Here is a 21084-nt window from a genome sequence, read left to right as displayed (position 1 = left end):
TTCAATAGGACTGGTGTCCTTATAAAAAGGGGAATTTGGGGCTTCCCTGGTGGCACAGTGGTTGAGAGTCCGCCTGGCGATGCAGGGGGCACAGGTTCGTGCCCTGGTCCGGGAAGATCCCACATGCCGCGGAGCAGCTGAGCCTGTGAGCCATGGCCGCTGAGCCTGTGCGTCCAGAGCCTGTGCTCCGCAACGGGAGAGGCCACAGCAGTGAGAGGCTCGTGTACCACAAAAAAAAAAGGGGGGTGGGGATTTGGACACAAAGATTGTCCCTCACAGCCTCAGAAGGAACACCTTGATCTCATACTTCTGGCCTCCAGAACTGTGAGACAGTACCTTTCCATTGCTTAAACCACCCAGTTTGTAGTACTTTGTTAGGGCAGCTCCAGGAAACAGTCACCCTTTGTCATTCTTGTAATGATCATCCCAACTTCCAATAACCAGCCACATCATCATTGGTAGAAACCCTTGACCTGGAGTGAAAACTGGGACTTTTCCTAAATTCCCAGCACATTCTTCTTTGATTTACTCTTCAACCTACCAGCTCTTCTTATATTCTGAAACTGCCCATTTCATATTCTAAAACATTCACTTACCTTCCAGCTAAGGTACTATAGTCATTGGAATGTCAAGAATTGAATGTCCTGGACTATGACATTTTCTTGACTTAAGGTCATAGGTTTGTAAAGCCGCTAATTAAGGGATCAAAAGGAAGAACTACAGAGAACAAGGAAGGGGGAGAAAAATGTAAGGGAATTCTAAACGGTTGCTCTCTTCACCAATCTAATCCTCATTAAAGTGGAAAACTGAGCTGCTGTCTGTTGATGGTTGTTCTAAAATCCAAGATGGTGGTCCTCAAAGTGTTCTCCCCATCAAGCAGCATCAACAGCACATCTATGCCCCCCCACCCCCCACCAGGGCTATTAAATCAGAGGGAGTGGGGTCCAGTTCCTGTGTTGGAACAAGTCTTTCAGGGGTTTCTGATGCCCGCTCAAGTGTAAGAACCACTCTTACTACATTCAAAGCCAGGAGGCAAGTTGGTTCCACCTGACTGCAAATTCAGTTGGGAGTGACCGTGCAAGAGCACTGTGTTCAGAAGGATTCTGAAGCACACTCTGAGCTCTGATTTTAAAATGGGGAATCTCCTGGGAAGAAGAAGAAGGGGACGGCAGCTAGTAAGCCACTTAACAACCACCCCATGAGTTTCAGACTCAGGCCGTCACCACTATATCTTTCTTCATATCAATGTTTCTAATTTAAAAAGGTCCCAAATTTCTGAAGTGATTTGGAACCTAAATATACTGACATAAAAATGAAAAGAAGAAATGAAAACCTTTTTCTCAGTTCTGAGACAAAACTCAAAATAAGCGTTTGATGGCATTGCTCTGTCTTCTACTAAATATTTATTTCCCCCTTTTCTCTCCACACCATGCTTCTCTTTCAGGATGGCATTACTTTGGTGGTGGGATAAAAGAAATGAGGTTGTACTTCACTTAATTCAGGAAAACAAGCGATACACAAAATTTAAACTTGTAATTGAATTTGAAAGTTACCATTTTCACTGCATTTTACATGATGAAGGATTCACTTCATTTTTAAAAGGATTTACAAAAGAGTTCTTTAGAAGATTGTTTTCCACTGAGGTATCTTATATCTGATTTGATTTACCTTAAAAATCACCTACTGCTTCCTGTTGCCTTCAAATCTGAACTCCTGGGGCTTCCCTGGTGGCGCAGTGGTTGAGAGTCTGCCTGTCGATGCAGGGGACGCGGGTTCGTGCCCCGGGCCAGGAAGATCCCACATGCCGCGGAGCAGCTGGGCCCGTGAGCCATGGCCGCTGAGCCTGCGCATCCGGAGTCTGCGCTCCGCAACGGGAGAGGCCGCAACACTGAGAGGCCCGCGTACCGCAAAAAAAACAAAAAAGCAAAAACAAATCTGAACTCCTGGGGATGAAGGGCTACAGCCTGAGTGCAGCTCACCTGGCAACCTTCTCTTCCCTCCTGCTCCTCCCTGGGTCAGATGGAGCCACTCTAGCGTCTCCCAAAGTGCTTTCCTTTGTCCTGCTGCCTCTCCTGTTGCCATGGATACCACGCCCTCACGGATACCACGCCCAGGTAACATCCTCCCTTCCTCTGGACCCCTGTTCTGCCGCTTTGCCTCCCCCCAGCCTTCCCTGGCCAACCCAGACTTGGGTGCCTCTTCTCTCCCTAAGGTCACATACTTTGTGCCATGGTTCCTGCATATTCCACCCTTCCCCAACCATTCCCTGAGGGAAGCCATTTACATCATATCTCTCAGAGCAGCAATACAATGATTGAATAGACTCATTGCATGCATAGATTCCTTGCTGGGACATTGCCTATGACAGGCTCCAAATGGAAGGACTGGATTTCTTGCCTGTCAAGGGCTGTTCCCAGCCTCTGGGAAGCCTTCGGAGCGATCTAGTTACCAGATCATGAACAGTTGGGGAGATTGTGTGACATACCTAGACTGGAAAACCAGGAAGTTGGATTCTTTCACTCAGTGGCCCCTAATGAAGTGTGTGGCCTGGGCTTTGTCTCTGGCCCACGCTTTGGCCATAGGATCTCTCTTGTCCATTCTTAAGAGTAATTCACTTGAGGATCAGCTAAAATGGCTTAAAGCATCAACCAACCTCTGCATAACCTGAACAGTATTATGAATCATTTGCCTGACCTCCTAAGATATTCTTTTAATCCTTATATTTTCTAGCACAAATGACAGGAGGCATCTTTATCTTATTTATAGCTTTAAATAAATTGGAATGAGCATCTACCAAACATATTTATTTTATTTCCCAAGAAATATACCCCCAGAAAATGTCAAGGAAATGATCTTTGAAAAATGCACATCCGAATGCAGTATAAAATATTTAAGGGAATGACTGTGCTCGTGGTTTCCATTTTCTGTTAGATAATTCTACCGGCTCCGTTAAAAGTCAAGTCAGTGCTTTTAAAGGTGGAAAATGGCCACGAGTTAAGAAAAACCTTCAAAGCCCCGGGGTTCCCCTTGATTTTGCTTTTACTTTCAGCAGTTTGCCTTGAATGAACCACCTCAAATAACTTAGATATTCAAACCTTGTTGGATAGTACTTAGCAAAGTAAAACTCAAATAAAGATGGTAAGAACTAAGCCAGTCACTAATGGCTTAAAAATTCCCAACTGCGTTTAGTGTTTCCTCATAAGGCATCTCTTCACACGACACTTTCAGTGGGTTCTCCCCCATGCATCCACCTTCCCTCAAAATCCTCCACTATTAAGGGACATTTCCCACATTCACCTGCGATGTCAAAGTAGCAGATCATGTTGTCAAAAAAAAAAAAGGATTCTAGAAAAGAAGACTATTATTTAAATCTGAACATAAAGCCATTCAATTGAGTTGGCTGGGGAGCAAATCCTCACATAGATTAACTCGTTTAATCCTCCAAAAACCCTGTGAGGCACATACCATTTTATCCCCATTCTAAGAGGAAGAAACTGAAGCACAGAGATGTCAAATCAATTGCTCGACAGTTGCACAGCCAGGAAGTGGCCAAGCCAGCGTTTGACCAGGCTACATGCCCCGACCAATACAATCATTCCATGTGTGCTGACATTAGTCTCATAAATGATGCACTAAATGAAAATTTTTAATGAACTGAAGTTCATCGAATTCATCAGTAAATTTCATTGGTACAAACGGTTGTTTCAGCGAAGAAAGGTGAAGCCTATAAAAAATGAAGATTTCCTCAGGATCCATGAGAGTGACCCGGGGAGGATGAGAACCCCCAAGAAGACATGCCAAGATCAACTGCTATGGTCCAGGCAGGCAAGGAAGATACCAGCACGCAGTGTAGCTCCCTGCCCACACCTCCTGGATGGCCAGTCCGTGGTGGGGCTCATCTGGGGGGAACAGCTAGAGGACAAGCCTGCACCACAGTTTTGGGCAGCTGCAAGGTGACCTAAATCCAACCCTCATCTACCCACCCTCTAGATACCAGTTGAGACTCCTATATCAACATATTCTGCACTGGCCTCTTATGAGTTCTAGCCATCACCCTCAGGACACCCTCAGCCCGTTCCTGAAATCTGCCGTGCTGGCCACAGCTCTCACCGGCTGATCGGCCATTTGCTTTGGGTCCAACCCAGTAGGTGACAGAGGTGTTCTGAGCTCAGGCGCTGGGTCCAATATCTCTGCACTTACTAGCTGGTGACCTTGGGAAAATTTAGAAGTTCTTGGAGTCTCCGTGTCCTTACCTGAAAGATGGGGATAATAAGACCACTCTGCCGGGTTATCGTGAGGACGACACGAGAAGATGAACATAAGATATAGGGGATAGTGAAGCGCCCCAACATGACAGCTGCTACTCTTACTTTTGGTGTCACCTATAATGGCAAAGGGAGCTGGAAGCACAGGCTCAGCTCACCCGATGGCATCTGTTGACCATCTCCATGTCCGGACTTCCCTTTAAAATACTCCAGATGTACCATGCGATGTGAAGTGTGCTGCCAGTATCCTTGACAAGAGAGCAGAGCTCAGGGTGGACCTCTGGTGGTCTGCTCAGGAAGCCCAGACACAGGGCAGCTACGGCCAGTACTTCTGTTGTCATCAAACAAGGCTTGACAGAATATCAAAAATGGTTCCTATAAGTGCACTTACTGTCCTATCAATTGTCATGATGGCTGCTAGAAATGAGCTCTCTGTGGTGACATTAAAGATATTCAAGATATGTGGAGTGGCTGAAACATTTAAGAAAATATCCGCCCCCCTTGCAGGAAGAGAGTGTGTGAATCCGGTGATGCCTGGACCCTTTCTCGTGGGAAGAGGTATAACAACAGCCCTTAGCCCCACGCCCAGGGAACCTGAAACTTGGAGGTCTTAGCTTGTCTGATGCCGGCTATCAGGGTGACAGCATTTGCCTCTGCAGTCTTGGCATTAGCCTCGAGGCTCATTCTGCCCAGGGGCGGTCAGAGCGTCTGAGGGGCAAGGAGCTAGCACTTCACTAAGCTCACAGAACAGGCTGATGAGCACTTGGGCCTGCCAGCAAATTCATGCTTCTTCAGTAAATGTCTGTGTGCAGCTGAGCTGCTCTGAGAGTTTCTGTCACAAACACCCAGGAGCAAAATGTCAAAGGACAAACCGGCCCTCACCTGCCTCAGACTTCTATAGCTGCTACCCAAATGGACCAAAAAGAGCCCGAGAGATGCACATGACTACACTGGCTTAGGTCTCTTTTCACAGTACTTGTGTCTGTAGGCTTCACGGGGGAAGATCTAGGGCAAGTTTCCTCAGCTCCGACGAAGCCACTCAAGCTAAGGACAGCTACAGCCACCCCCATGGAGTCAACAGGGGAAGCCCAGCAAAGCCAGGAGATCATGTCCAAGGTCACGCACGAGGAGATGAGCTGGACAAGAAAATAGTTGCAGTCAGGAACTGCTTCTCCCTGGTTGCTCCTATACATGAAGCAGGCAACCCTAAATAAAACTCTTCCCCCAAGGTAAGTATAACCCAGAATCCCTAGTAAAGGCAAATAGTAGTCTTGGAATTTGGGGTCCCCAAATTGGGGAACAGAAGAGTAGGTAGTCATCAAGCCAAGCCTCAGGACTTCCTGCCCTTCAAGGATGTCTGTCCCCTGGGCAGACCATTTATATCAAAGAACCTGCCTCAAGCTCCATCCTGACCTGCTTTCGCTCTACTGAGAAATGTGTATATAAACAGAGTGCTTCAGTAAAAAAGGCAAATGGCAAATGAGGGTCTGATCAACGGCTCAAAGGAGACACAAGCTGCTTTTCCACTGAGCTTCTATAAAGCGCCCAGCACGACCACAGGTGCTGAAGCCCAAGTCACAGGGGACACAGGCGAGGACATCATGGTCAGGCAGGCAGATATCCAAATCCTGAGCTGCAGTATGGAGCTGAATGTGTGAATCAGATGATCACAGAGCAATGCACTTGCCCCGTTTAGATCCCCTAAAAAGACCTTGAAAGTGAGGAGCTTGGTGCTAAGCAATGCCACACCTTGGAAAGCCCAGACTTTCTGGGGTAGCTTAACACCATGAAGATGTTTTTCTTCATGGGATCTGGTGTGAGTCGGCCATCAGAGCATGCATCCAGCAAGGTGGCCACCGCCAGGGAGGGTCACACGGGATGGCTTAATTGCTTCTGCCCACACCCCGCGCCAGTCCCATGGCCATCGTGCCTGCAGGGAAGCCTGGATAAGTGGGGCCAGCCTCTGCCCTGGGGAGGAAGAGCTCTGGATGTGACATGCATACGGGACTTGTCACACAGCCTATGCCCCCGAGCCCTCCCCCGCTCCTCACCCCCACTCACACACTTGAATCCCCAGAGATTCCTTCTTTGCAGGATTACAGACGCTTTGGCATTCATGACGCTCCTTCTGGACTATACATACCATTCAGAAGGGATGAAACACGGTTTTATCATGAATGCTCTTTCGAGGCACTGACATGTGAGAAGCAATTATCCAAATGTAGATGTCATTCCTAGCCAAGGTCAGGGTCCAGGAGGTACAGGTGGGTAACAACAGCCAAGAAGGGGTAGAATGAGATTGGGACGTGAATATGAGCCCAAGTTGGGGTCAAGACAGAATATGAGCTGCTACACCCACAGCAGGGGCAGGACTCAAGTGAGGACTCAAGGACCCTGTGAGGCTGGGGTGAGGGTGGGGTTTTGGGGAGTCGGTGAAGGAGCAGCGGAAGGGGCTGGAGGTGCAGGGAAGACGGGCTGCGTGCTCCCTGAGCTCAGGTCTTTGGGCAACCTATTAAGGACCCGATGCAGGGAGGAGGGGGTTACTCATGCCTCTAACTGGAAATCCAGGGACCTCCGTGACGTGAGTTCAGCCCTAACTACACTGACCCCCAGCATCCCGAGCCCTGTGCCTGCCCCACTTCCCTGCCTGAACTGGCCTCCAGGAATTTGGCCCTTTGTTTGCCCAAAAGGAAAGAAATCATCTGCCAGCGCCTTTCCTCTTAGTTGCTTCCTGGGTCCCTAGTTCTGTCCTGGTCGCCCTGTTCTGGTGTCGTCCACCACCTGACATGAGAGTGAGATTTATCTTTTTTTTTTTAATTGCTTAAAGTATGGGTCTTAAACTTGCGCTTTCAAAAGAGTTCCTTTCCTCAGCCTGAGATCTTGAATTTTTCTTCAGCCACTTCAAGAAATTCTGCTTCCTGTTCTGCCTGTGCTATCAGAGAAAACCTTGATTCTCAGCGTGAGAACATTTATCTCAATGGGTCACTTTTTGGAAAAGACTAAAGCAGCTGAAAGAAAGCTTTTCCTTGATATCAAAGCCATAGACTTGGACCATTTTTTTAGGCCAAAAGAAACCCGCTGTAAAAAATAAAATAAAAATAGACATTTCCTAAAAAGAAAAATGCCTGCTGCTTTTTCTTAGCCCAGAAAATTATTAGTTCACAAGGTGAATCTCCCATGAATAAACTCAATATGGATGGGGAAATAAATCATATGACTGTCTACCTTTTTTCTTTTTAACAGTCATCTTGTTGAAAAAGGCCATTATTTTTCTGTGCTAATGGAAGTGTCTTGCTAGCTGAGACTTATAGGTTATCTAAAATATATAGTAAGCTTCATCTTTTCAGTGCACTTTATTCCCTTTAGCTAATCATTTTCTGTAGAAGCACTACAAATTAAGTTGCAGATGTAAATATCTGCATTTCAGAGATGTGACTATTGAGAAACCTTACTTGAGATCACTTTCAAATGACCTTGACATTATCTTGGACTCTTACCGCTTCATACACTGTACCAAATGAATCAATGAATCACCATCCCTCCAGGGTAGGGCCATTGCTTAACAACCACATGCTCCAGAATTTCCATCTTTTTTTGCCAGACTGTATGTCCAAACAAGCTATCCCACCTTTTTATTTGGAAAGTATGTCCATCAGAACTACAGTCAGGTCTGAGATCAGTCAGAATGTTTTGGTTCTATACCAGCCTGCAGCTATTCCGATGGGTCAGCACATGTGCTACACCAGTTGTTAAGTAGCTTGAATAGACCCTGGGCTACAGCTCATCTATCTCCCATTTCCGTAGATGCTCTCTGTTCCTTTCTCCTTGATCCATCCAACCTAACTTCCTCCTGCAAGGCTCCATCTGGACTGCTCTTTCAAGATCACCAGGGACCTGCATGTTCCCAAAGGCGTGGGTGGTTTTAGCAACAGTTAGCAGCAGTACAGCACAGATTACTCCTTTCTCCTGGTTACTTTGTCTTATTTTCTCTACCACCACACTCCTCTGGTTTTGCTTCTACCATCCTGATCCCTTTTGGAGAGGCCATGCAAGTTCCTCGTCTTCCGCTCATTCTTAAATGTGGCCATGTCTCCGAGCACTTTTCTGTCCTTGCTGTACAAAGTCTCATCAACTATTTGACTCTAAATGATGAGCTCCAGCCCAGATTTCTCTAGGCCAATCGGCATATCTAGTAGAACATCACTCAGGAACTCAAACTCTACATATCCAAAACTGGACTCCACATCATTCCACAATTCCAATAATTCACATTATTTCAACTACTACCGAAGGAGAATTCACTCACTCCAGTGCACCCTGGAAATGGCACCTCAAAATACCTGCTCATCCCCATCAGAAACCTGGATATCTTCCTTAATTCCTCCCTCTCACTTTCCATCGAGTGCCCTTTATTCTACCTCCTCAACAGCCCTCCAATCTGTCAATCTGTCTGCTTTTGACTTTCCCATTGTCGTCATCCTCTGAGCCGACATCCTTCCTTGTCCATCCCAGCCCATCAGTCTTGATGGCATCCTTGCACCATCTTGCTCTCCTCCACTCTCACCTCCACACTGCAACCATAGTGAACTTTCCAAAACTTAAATCTGATCCCATCACTCCATTGCTTTAAGACTTTAAAACTCTTAAATATTTTCCATTGGCTTTAGGATGACACCTGAACTCCTGGTATGAATCAAGGTTCTCCTAGACACAGGTACTGCTGCGTCTCTAGCTTTATCTGCTGCTCTTCTCTTTGCATCTTCGACATGCAGAACCACTTATATGCCACCCTCTCACTCACCTGCAAACATCTGAACAAGCCGCTCTGCCTGTGCCTCCAAAGCCACTCCCTCCCTACACTCCAACTCCTGACACACACTCACTCACACCTTATTCATGGGCCAACTCCCACTTAACCCTTCTCGTTGTATTTTAAAGGATAATTCTCTTTGGCAGGAGTTTCCTGGCCTTCTAACTAAGATGTGTCTCTTTGTGGTGGGTTCCCTTAGCACCCTGTATTCTCCATCACAATAATTATTATACATGATTTTCATTTTTTTTCTAAATCTTTTTTTCCCTTTAAACTGTAAGACCTATGTCCACAGAACTACTTTGGTTATTCCCTATCATAGTCTCCATGACAAAACTGGTACTGGAAAATAGTAGGCACTAAACAAATATTGAACAAATATGAGAATGAATGAAAGAAAACGTAAATTAAATGTCACCTCCTCCTTAAAGCCTATACCAGGGTTTCTCCAACTTAGAGCTATTGCTGTTTTGAGCCAGACAGTCTTTTTATGGAGGGTTCTCTTGTGCACCGTAGAATGTTTAACAGCATCCTTAAATACCTTAAATAGCACCCTGACCATTTGTGACGATCAGAAATGTCTTCAGACACTGAGAGGTGCAATGTGAGAACCACAGACCCACACTGGCTTCCGTCCCTTCTCATAACTTCTTTACTGCCACTTGTTATCACCTAATTGTTCTTCACCCCAAAAGAACTGAAAACACCTTGGAATCAGGGCCCTGTCCCCTAGTGTCCTCACGGCATCTTATCCTGGACTGAATGTAACACATGGAATCCACATATGTGTCCATAAGTGGAAAGGCATGGAAAACCAAGATCTCCATTCTCATTGGCAGGTAGAATTCTGACTCTCCATCCTAACACTATCCTACCTGCCCAAACCTTTCAATATTGGAAAATTCAGCATTATCAGAAAGGCTTTAATGAACTATTAATTTTATTCAGTGCTAGTGATGGTTACTTTTATGTGTCAACTTGACTGGACCACAGGGTAACCAGACATTTGTCAAACATTGTTCTGGATGTGTCTGAAAGGGTGTTACTGAATGAGATTAACATTGGAATTGGTAGACTGACTAAAGAAGATTGCGCTCCCTAATGTGGGTGGGTCTCATCCAATCAGTTGAAGGTCTGAATAGAGCAAAAAAGCTGAACTTCCCTAAAATAAGGGAAAGTCTTCCTGCCTGATTGCCTTCAAGCTGTGACATCAGTCTTTCCCTACCTTCAGGCTCGAGCTGAAACAGCTGCTCTCTTTGCGTCTCAAGCGTGCCAGCCTTCAGACCAGAACAACACTAGCAACTCTCCTTTGTCACCAGCTTGCCGCCTGCAGCTCTTGGAAACTGTTAGCTTCCAAAATCATGTAAGCCAATTCCTTATATTAAATCTCTTTCTGTATATACATACAACCTATTAATTTTGTTTCTCCAAAGAACGAACCCAAATACTGTGCTGTTCCACATGCTCTGTAAAGAAGATTTGAAACATTGCAGAACTAACAATCTCCCCATCTGGAATTCATTAAACTCTCATTTTCTAAAAATTCAACGAAGTTAACTGAACCATGGGCAGCTTGCTATGGGTTCACTGGTCACTCCCTTGGAACGCTTCTTTCTCTGGATAACTCAGCTCTACATACCTTCTGGCACATTTGGGCCATAATCAAAGGGAATAGAACCAGCTTGCCCTTGACCTTCTATAATGACATTTGACTTCTCCTAAACTATCCTAGATGTCTCTAATGCTCTTTAAATAAATAATGATGATAAGTAATATCAGCCAAAAAATATGGTTAAAAATTAACCATTTATATTAAATATTTAGCAAATGTTTATGTATGATTTTAACACTGTAGTAGTCCTGCTTAAAAAGAACCCCAACATGCCATTTCCTAAGATTAGAAAAACACTATTCTATCTAGGAAATCATCTCAATTAATACATGTACATGTAGTAAAAAGAGACAATAAAAATTGCATCTTTCCTTTATTATGTGCTCATGCTCAAACACACAATAAACAGGCAGGTCAAACCAAAGCCTCTTCTGTGAGTGCAGCCATGTGGTATGGTGGGAAGAACAGCTCTTAAAGTCATCCCGCCATGTTCTGAGCCAAATTCTGCCACCAGCCACCCCGTGAGCTTGGGAGCATTCCCTGTACATCTCTTTGGCCCTCAGTTTACTCATCTGTAAAATGCGGAGAAAGATTCCATTCAATGGCCAAGGTCCCTTCTAGAGCTAAAATTTCAGTTTTGAGTATGTCTGTGACACAATTCTTCAACCTGAAAATGATTTTTCTACTCCTTTTTCAATTGGCAAATGACAAAAGTAAAATTGGTTTGAAAAAAAAAAAGCATTTACAGTGCCCTGGAATGAAATGGCACAAGAGAAAGCTCCCCTGCCAGAAGATGGGAGGGTCAGAAGCAGTAGAGAATAAGGAGTGAGAGCAGGATAAGAAGAAGACTCAGAACTCAAGCTGTAAATGGCAAACTTGTGCTATGACACAGTCCTACCTCCACGACATACGCTTATAACCATGGTGAGTATTACCAGAGTAGTGGTGGCAACACAAGACCACATAGAAATGGACAAGTAGAATTACGGGTCCCAAGAACCAAATGCTGATGGCCATGGTTGGTACTAAAGAACTTTGACCAGTAAAATAACTCATTCCTCGAATGCAACATGGAAACCCCCAAGTCCAGAAGCCAACAACATTGCCACGGCTGCCCCGTGACTTCCCTGTGTAAAGAAAGAGCCATCCCATCCCAGGGCCCTCAACCCAAAATCTGAGTGTCACAGATGTGCTTCCCATTAGTCATTTCTCCCAGCCTGGTCTACCTCCAATAAAGTTAAGCTTCACTTTTAAGTCAAAATTTCCGAATATTTTCTTATGTCTGTTAGCTATAACCGGAATGCTTGTCCCCAGGTAAAATCCTGTGCACTCAGGATGCTTTGGTGCCAAAGACTTGGCCCACATCTTCAGAAACATTCCCCTGGAGTGGAAATCCTAATAGGTTTAGAGTGAGTGAAAAGCATTTGACAACAACCTGAAACTTGACTATACAGAGATAGCTCCATCCTTGACAACAAGGGACACAGAGAGAGACAAGGGGGACTCATCTTGAGTGGCATGTGTCAAAGATTGTGCAAGGATTGTGCACAGCCTCAAATTTCTCCTACAGCCGCGTGTGCTAGAAACTGTAAAGGGGGATGAACAGCAAGCAGCCAAAGCACTTTGAGTTTGTTTTTCAAAATAAGCAGATAAAAGGCCCAATGGGCATTGATATCAGAAAAGAATAAAGATAGTTAAACCTAACAAGGAGTCTAATGCAGCCCATCTTACCTAAAGTCTCCTATATTTTTACCGTTTTGCAAACTGTAGGTGGATACGTAAATCGTTTAAAGTCATTTCTGTCTTTTCTCTCTAAATTTCCGATTATAACACCCACAATACCAAATAGAGGGGGAATTGTAATCAATTTCTTAAATAAATTCATGTAAAATAAATTTGGTGGACCTAGAGTCTGTCATACAGAGTGAAGTAAGTCAGAAAGAGAAAAACAAATACCGTATGCTAACACATATATATGGAATCTAAGAAAAAAAAAAGGTCATGAAGTACCTAGGGGTAAGATGGGAATAAAGACACAGACCTACTAGAGCATGGACTTGAGGATATGGGGAGGGGGAAGGGTAAGCTGTGACAAAGTGAGAGAGTGGCATGGACATATATACACTACCAAATGTAAAATAGATAGCTAGTGGGAAGCAGCTATCTAACAGAGAGATCAGCTAGATGGTTTGTGACCACCTAGAGGGGTGGGATAGGGAGGGTGGGAGAGAGGGAGATGCAAGAGGGAAGAGATATGGGAACATATGTATATGTATAACTGATTCACTTTGTTATAAAGCAGAAACTAACACACCATTGTAAAACAATTATACTCCAATAAGGATGTTAAAAAATATTAATAAATAAAAAAATAAATTTAGACCCAAAGGATCTGAACAACAGAGCCAATTCATTCAACCAGGAAATCAGATTTTGACAGCCAGACTCTTTTAAAAATTGAATTTATTTTCCAGAGAACTTATTCAAGTGCTCACTGCCACCAGGCACTGTAACAGAACCATAAACAACACACTGTTCCAATATGGGTCCTATTTGTAATTTAAGGACACATTAGATAGATGGGTGACATGGATTTTACCCCAGCTTGACCACCAAGGAGCTGTAGATGCTGAGGAAATCACTTCCTCTCAGCCTTGTTTCAGTATTTGTAAAATGGGGCACAATAGTTGATGTACTAATGCCCAATTCTTCACCCCTTTTGTATCTTCACCCTTTGCCAAGTAAGTTGGTAATACTCTCCCAGTCTGACTCTAGATTTGGCCATTGACATTGGTCAATAGAATATAATAGAAATAAAAGTGCAGCAGTTCCGGGCGTCCCTGGTGGTGCAGTGGTTAAGAATCCGCCTGCTAGTGCAAGGGACACGGGTTTGAGCCCTGGTCCGGGAAGATCCCACATGCTGCGGAGCAACTGAGCCCATGAGCCACAGCTACTGAACCTGTGCTCTGGAGCCCGCAAGCCACAACTACTGAGCCCACATGCCACAGCTACTGAAGCCCGTGCTTCTAGAGCCCGTGCTCTACAACAACAGAAGCCACAGCAATGAGAAGCCTGCACACCGCAACGAAGACCCAACGCAGCCTAAAATAAATAGATTTATTTTTAAAAAGAGTCCATCAGTTCCAAGCCTAGGCCAAGAGGCCTTGCACATTTCCACCTGCTTTCTTGAGCGTCTGCCATCACCATGGGAAGAACATGCTGGGAGTCTAGCCCCCTGAAGAGGGTGGGAGACGTGTGGAGCAGAGCCAAGTGTGCCCTGCCACGTCTCTCCTGCCAAGTCAAGCTGACGCCCATTCCACAGCAGCAAATGTAACTGAGATGAGCAAAGCCATCCATGAGAATAAATAACTCAGAGTGGATGTTACACAGCCAAAGCTAACTAGTACAGAGGCAACGCCACCTGCCCCAACTACCTCACTGGCATGTTGGGAAGATCAATTGAAATCATATATGTAAGAGCACTTGAAAAACTGTAAAGCTGCCTCCCGCCCCTGGGTAGGACCACATGCTCTGTAGCCCATTATGTTCTCTGCACCTCGGGCACATTCTCCAGGTGGACGCTCCATTCTGAACTTGGTTTTCCTAGCCTGGTGACACAGTTTCTATACTACTTTTCATGCATATCTTCTGCCTTTCTATCCAGTCCCTTTGGATTCTGGTGGATAGTGTGCTCACTCATTACTCTAATTCCCTCCATCCCCCAAATAGAAAGTTTCCTCTAAAATCTCCATTCGTTCCATGTTCTGCAGAATCCAGGGCCAGACCTTCCTCCTCCCATTGACCTACCCTGTTTCCCGTACCCCTATCTGATATTCCCTAGTCATGACTTAATCTGAAAGGGTGCTCAAACATATGATATATCATTACTACAAAGCATCATGGCAAAATTAACTTTGTCCCTGAGGAATTGTGTGTGCTACTAATTGTCACTTGAAAGGCTTGTTGAATATTGGGTAGGTGGGTAGACAAACACTTTCCCAAGGTTACTTAAGCATATGTTTCTTCTCGTTTTTGTGCTAGAGTGAATGTTACCATACTTAGAATAACTTCTCCTATAGTGGGCTAAGAACATTCTTGGAATTCCCCATTCCCCATCACCCAGCTAGGAGACAGGCAACGGAAGGTTGCTGGCCATCCTAGGGCAAACTCTGCGCTTCATCAGTAAATTGTGGGAGTCTATGCCATGCCTAGTGAGGGTTGCCTGAAGAAAATTGTGTATCCAAGAGCATGGTCACTAGGATGAGGCCACCAAGGCTGTTGTGAGATGAGGAGGGTGGAGAGGGCAGCAATTCTTATCACGGTTAGTGACCAAAGCCAACTGATGCATGGAAGAAAGGCAATGTCCAAACAGAACCGTGCACAGCTCACCATTGGGCCCATCAGTAGGACACCAGAGACAGACAGAGCTGTGGTCAGTAGGCAGCCTGAAGAAGAGGTGCTCTCTGTCCTGGCACCTCAGTGTTGGCTGCTACAGCCGACTGTGGACCACTCCAAAGATGGGTGCTCAAGCCCACGTAAAAGAAGGCCAGTGATGCCTGTGAAAAGTCTGGATGCCATCAGATGACATGGAGACCGAGATATGGACCTTGAAGCAAGAAGGAATCCAAAGGAAACAGTTGAGAAACTTATGACCAAAGACCCAGCACCCACAAGAAAGGCAGAGTTTCCTTGAGCAAAGAAAGGTGCTTTTAGTCATTAGACTAGCTACCCGTTAGCATTTAGCATCTGCTAAGAGCCTGTTACAGGCCCGTTACAGTGAAATGAAGGATAAAAGGAAAATCGAGATGTATCACCTGCCCACAGGGGATTGTAAAACCGGTTTAGAATTCATTGCTAAAACATAAGAAACAATAGTCAAGAGTAACACAACAAAATATAATTAAGTGCAAACACGTTATACACCAGTTGTTCTCAAATTCCAGTGTACTTCAGGATCACCTAGGAGGTTTGTTTAAAAAGACAGAAGCCCTAGCCCACCCCCAATACAGCAGGATCTACAGGAGAGGGTCCAGGCAGTGGCGATGCACACCTGATTGGAGACAGGAGACACACCCAAGAGCTCTGAGAGCTCAGAGGATGCAGGATCAGAGGCATCCTGGACCACAGGAAAGAGAGCTGCCCTTGACCCAGAGGAGCCTGACCCCCAAATCAGGCAAAGAAATGTTGGATCATGGGCCTGGCGGCTCGGTGTTACTTTTTAAGACACTGTTAAAAATACTTAGCTCCTGTTTTTATCAGGTTGGCCTTGAGCCTTTCTGAATACGATGTTTGCTCAATTCAACCATGACTTAAACCACCAAGAAGGAAGTGATCTGAAAACTCCGTATCGGCTCTAAAAGAGCTACATGCCTTAAAAGTATCCAACCATTTCAAACAGTGGTTAAGACAGGTCAGTGGACTTTGTGTTATCAAGTTCCCATCCACCTCAAATAGAAAGCTTCCCCAAATCTATTTCTATTTTAGCAAATTATGATCAATAGGAGAGACCTGAGCATACTGATGTCTTTCTGCCTTGGTACAGTCACTGTAAGGAAATGCAAATTAAACAAAGGAGGCGGGTTTATATGGGATGATACATTGGATCCTCTGTGAGTCAGCTTGGGCTGACATGACAAAATACCACAGACTGGGGGGTTTACACATTAGAAACTTATTTTTGCACAGTTCTGGAGGCTGGAAGTCCGAGGACAAGGTGCCGTCAGGGTTAGTGTCTGGTGGGGCCTCTCTTCCTGGCTTGCAAATGGCCCCCTTCTCGCTGTGTCCTCACCTGGTCTCTCCTCTGTGCACGTGTGCAGAGAGTAAGAGAGAGACCTCTGGGTGTCTCTTCCTCTACTTATAAAGACACCAGCCCTATCGGATTAGGGCCTCACCCTTACAACATCATTTAACCTTAATGACCTCCCCAAAGGCTCTATCTCCAAACACAGTCACATTGAGAATCAGGGCTTTAGCATATTAATTGGGGGAGAAGGAGGGAGGGACACAATTCAGTCCAAAACAGATCCCAAAGGAGTACTCAGACAACGCAGTTATACACTGGCAAGTCCATACCTTCCTGCCCTAGAGGAGACAAGTCCCTCGGTTTTAATGGATTTTTTAAAACATGCTTTTATTTACCAAACCCATACAAAGTGTCCATCTCTGGCAAGCTTTGTACAAGGTGCAGGGGACGCAATGGTGGGAAAACGAGACGTGGTCCCCGCCTCTCAGATCTTACAGTCTAGTAGAATGAACTCTGCTCATCACCCAAGTACAGAATGAGGATAGAGGGGCAAAAGTGGATGTGATGATAATCCCACAGAGCTAGATCTTTCCAATCCAGAACGCATTCACCACTTCACTCTGTCTATGCCCATTTCACTTACTCCTTCCAAATTAATCTCCCAAATAGCTATCCCAGTCTACACACTCTCACCAGCAGGATACAAAGTGTTCCCCATGTTCAAGTCAATGCTTGATATTTTCCAACTCTATAGCTTTTGACAGTTGCATGGATATCTTGATTTAATTTGCATTTCTTTGATTACTAATGAGATTTCTTACAAGCTGTTAGCTTTTTCCGCTCTGAATTGCTTCTTCTTGCCCTTTGCCATATTTCTATTCGTTTCCTGACTTTTTCTTGTTGATTTACAGATGTTCCTTACATACACTAGAAACTAATCATTCACTGACTGTGTGTTTTAGAAATGTCTTCTCAGTCTGTCAACACTGGCTATGAGGTCAAGGTAGACATGTGTTGCCCTTCCCTGAGGGAGGATTACATACGCCTGACCCATTGATAACAAGCTTGGCCATATGACTTCCTCTGGCAAAAAAATGTGAACAGAGGTGACGTGATCTTTTCAAGCCAAAGATTTAAGATTCATGGCATGAAACTGCCATGTACTTTGCTCTCAGAGAGGGGCCACCCTTTGGCCTGGATCTTGGAACAAAGGAGACACATGGAGTAGACCCCCAGCCAGCCCATAGTCACCTCTGCAGACAGAAACTTTTGCTATTATAAGCTATAGGTTTGGTTGTCTGGTTTTGGTGTTGATTGTTTTGGCAGAAGAGCTGAACCATTCCCAGACTGACACCAGAAGTAAAGTGCTACTGTAATAAACACAAAATGTGTGCATGGGCCTTGGTGTCGAGTGGCAGGTGACAAAAACAAAAAACTGGTATTAAAGGCTTTTTATGCAGTGCCATAGCATTTGATAAAACTATCGCCTGTGATAATCTGGAAGGCAGAGTGTCACTAATGAACTCGTGGTTTTGGGGAGAAAGCAGAATGTTGGTAACACTGGATATTTGCTAATGACTGTTTTTGACAGTGCACAATAAAAGAGAAATAAGCTCATAGAAGAAATGGCCATTCTGCAAGCAGAATTGAAAGATAGTTTGGAGAGACCATAAATTCCAGGATTTGCAGGTTAAAAAATAGTGCTGTTTCTCATCTCCAACCCATAAAAGATAAAACTGAGAAGGCCTTGAGCTACAAAACCCAATTAAGGCTCATCCCTGGGGCAAAGATGAAATCAAGTAGCCTGGGTAGCCCACTGTTCAAACTCTAATGGGGTAGAAATGGGGGGAGGGGATCAAGCCTTGTAAGTGAGCTACTCTTCACCCATCAGAGAACAAAGTGATACAGGATGCCAAAAATGAACGATTCCATAAATGGCAACAAAAGCCCTTTTGTTTAGAAATACAGAGGTGTAGTTGCTTTCTATCTCTGTAAAAAGTGCCACAAACCCTGTTGCTTAAAAGGACTTACTATCTCACAATTTCCATGGGTCAAGAGTCAGTGTGAGTTAGCTAGGTGCTACACTCAGCCTCACATCAGGTGAAACTAAGGTGTCAGCCAGGGCTGTGGTCTCATCTGAGGCTGTGGGTGCTTCTCCAAACTCACTGGTTATTGTCAGAATTCAGTTACTTGTGGTTAAATGACTGAGACCCTCAGCTCTCAGACACTATCTACCACAAAGTTCACATGCATTCATCACCAAAAAAAAAAAAAAAAGTAAAGGTAACTTACATGAGGAGATGACATGTTAATTAGCTTGACTGTAGTTTTTATTTCAGTATGTGTATATATATAACAAATCATCATGTTCTACAGCTTAGCTATACATAAAAATATATAATTTAAAAAGGAAGCAAAACAGTATGGTTAAAATAGAATACATGCGTAGATTTATCATTGGACAAAGAGGGTCACTATATGTTAAAGGAAGGCAAAATTCACAGGGAACACGTTAGTCTTTGCTATGTGGCCAACCATGGCAGAATTTAGTGGCCTAAAGCAACGATTTTTTATTTATCTCACTATTCTGTGAGTTGGTGATCTCGGTTGGGCTCAGCTAGGCACTTCTTCTGATGGTCTCTGCTGGGCTCAGTCTGCATTTGTGGTCAGCTGCCATGGTCAGCAGCTGGGGTTGGCTGACTGTCTGCAGGGCCAGCAGGAGCAACGCTGAGGCTGGGGCCATGTGTATCTCCGCACCCAGCAGGCTAGCCAGGAATGGTCATATGGCAGGAGTCCCCAGAGCAGCAAAAGAGCAAGCTCCAGTGGGCCAGTGCTTTTCAGTCAGTGCTTCTGCCATGTTTGCACCTATGCCTGTTTATAAATAACTTAGCATCAAAATAAGCCAAACTAGAGCTCTCAGAAATATAAGAAGAATCAAAAACACCACAGCCATAGCTTTATCTTGAGTTCTCAATCTTTATATAGACAAAAGAATTAGGATTCAAATAGTATAATGAATAAGGTCACCAAATATCAGAGTCTGTTTTCCACAGAGAATATGCATCCTTTTTTCAATGTCTTTGGAACATTTATAAAATTTGGCCATACGTTGAGGTGATAAAAGAAACCTCAGTAAATCAAAACTAAAGAAAAGAAAAAAGAAGACACTGTGTAGGCAATATTCGCTGACCAAATGCAGTAAAACTAGAAGTCAACAAAACTATAAACAAGAAAATTCAAACCATGGAAATTAAAACACTTTCCTGGATAACTTGTTGGGTCTATAATTATAGACTGCTTAGAAAAAAGTGATAAAACTATATATCAACAACTATGGAATGCTTTACATTGGGGACAGCAAACTTTTTCTGTAAAGGGCCACACAGTAAGTATTTTAGGTTTTGCGGGCCATAGGTCTCTCTGTAACTACTTAATTCTGCCATGGTGGTGTGAAGCAGCCATACACAACACACAAATGAATGGGTGTGGATGTGTTCCAGTAACACTTTATTTATAGGAACCAGCAGCAGGCTGGACTTGGCCCATAACCTTGGTTTACCAACTCCTGCTTCATATTAATTAAATGTTAAGCACTTAGAGAGAAATTCCTAACTTCACATGTTTTTATTGCTAAACAAGAAAAAATAGAAATCAATGAAATAAGTAATGTACTCTAGAAGCTAGAAAAATATCAACAATAGCAAAACAGAAAAAGCAAGAATAAAAATATAACACTAAAAACAGAAATTAATGAAAGAGAAGACAGAAAAACAATACCATTGGTAAATAAATCCAATATTAGAGAATACCAATAAAACATACAAATCCCAAACAAAGCTAATCAAGAAAAATGAGGGGAAAAGCACAAATACATATTATTAAGAATTAGAAAGGAACCACAACCACAGATGTAGAAAATGCTTTTTAAAATCATAAGCAAATACTATGAATGACCATATGGTAATAAATATTTAACTCTCAATGAAATGGTTAATTGTCTAGAAATAGTCTATTTACTATAATTGACTCTTTAAAGGGGAGCAAGTCTGAATAGATCAAGAATAAGAAAACAGCTAACAGGCTTCCCTAGTGGCTCAGTGGTTAAGAATGCACCTGCTAATGCAGGGGACACAGGTTCAAGCCCTTGTCCGGGAAGATCCCACATGCCATGGAACAACTAAGCTCACGAGCCACAACTACTGAACCTGTGCTCTAGAGCCCTCAAGCCACAACTGCTGAGCCCATGCGCCTAGAGCCCGAGCTCCGCAACAAGAGAAGCCACCTCAATGTGAAGCCCGTGCACTGCAATGAAGAGTAGCCCCCGCTCACTGCAACTAGGGAAAGCCCGCGTGCAGCAATGAAGACCCAATACAGCCAAAGATAGATTAATATTTTTAAAAAAGATGTTTAGGAGCGACCTTCAAGATGGCGGAGGAGTAAGATGTGGAGATCACCATTCTCCCCACAAATACATCAGAAATACATCTACATGTGGAACAACTCTTACAGAACACTTACTGAATGCAGGCAGAAGACCTTAGACTTCCCAAAAGGCAAGAAACTCCCCCATGTACCTGGGTAGGGCAAAAGAAAAAAGGAAAAACAGAGACAAAAGAACAGGGACGGGACCTGCACCTCAGGGAGGGAGCTGTGA

Source organism: Leucopleurus acutus (assembly GCF_964270905.1).
Source record: "Leucopleurus acutus genome assembly, chromosome: 3".
In the NCBI taxonomy this organism is placed as follows: domain Eukaryota; kingdom Metazoa; phylum Chordata; class Mammalia; order Artiodactyla; family Delphinidae; genus Leucopleurus; species Leucopleurus acutus.
The sequence above is the reverse complement of the archived record's forward strand: the minus strand, read 5'-3'. Positions refer to the sequence as shown.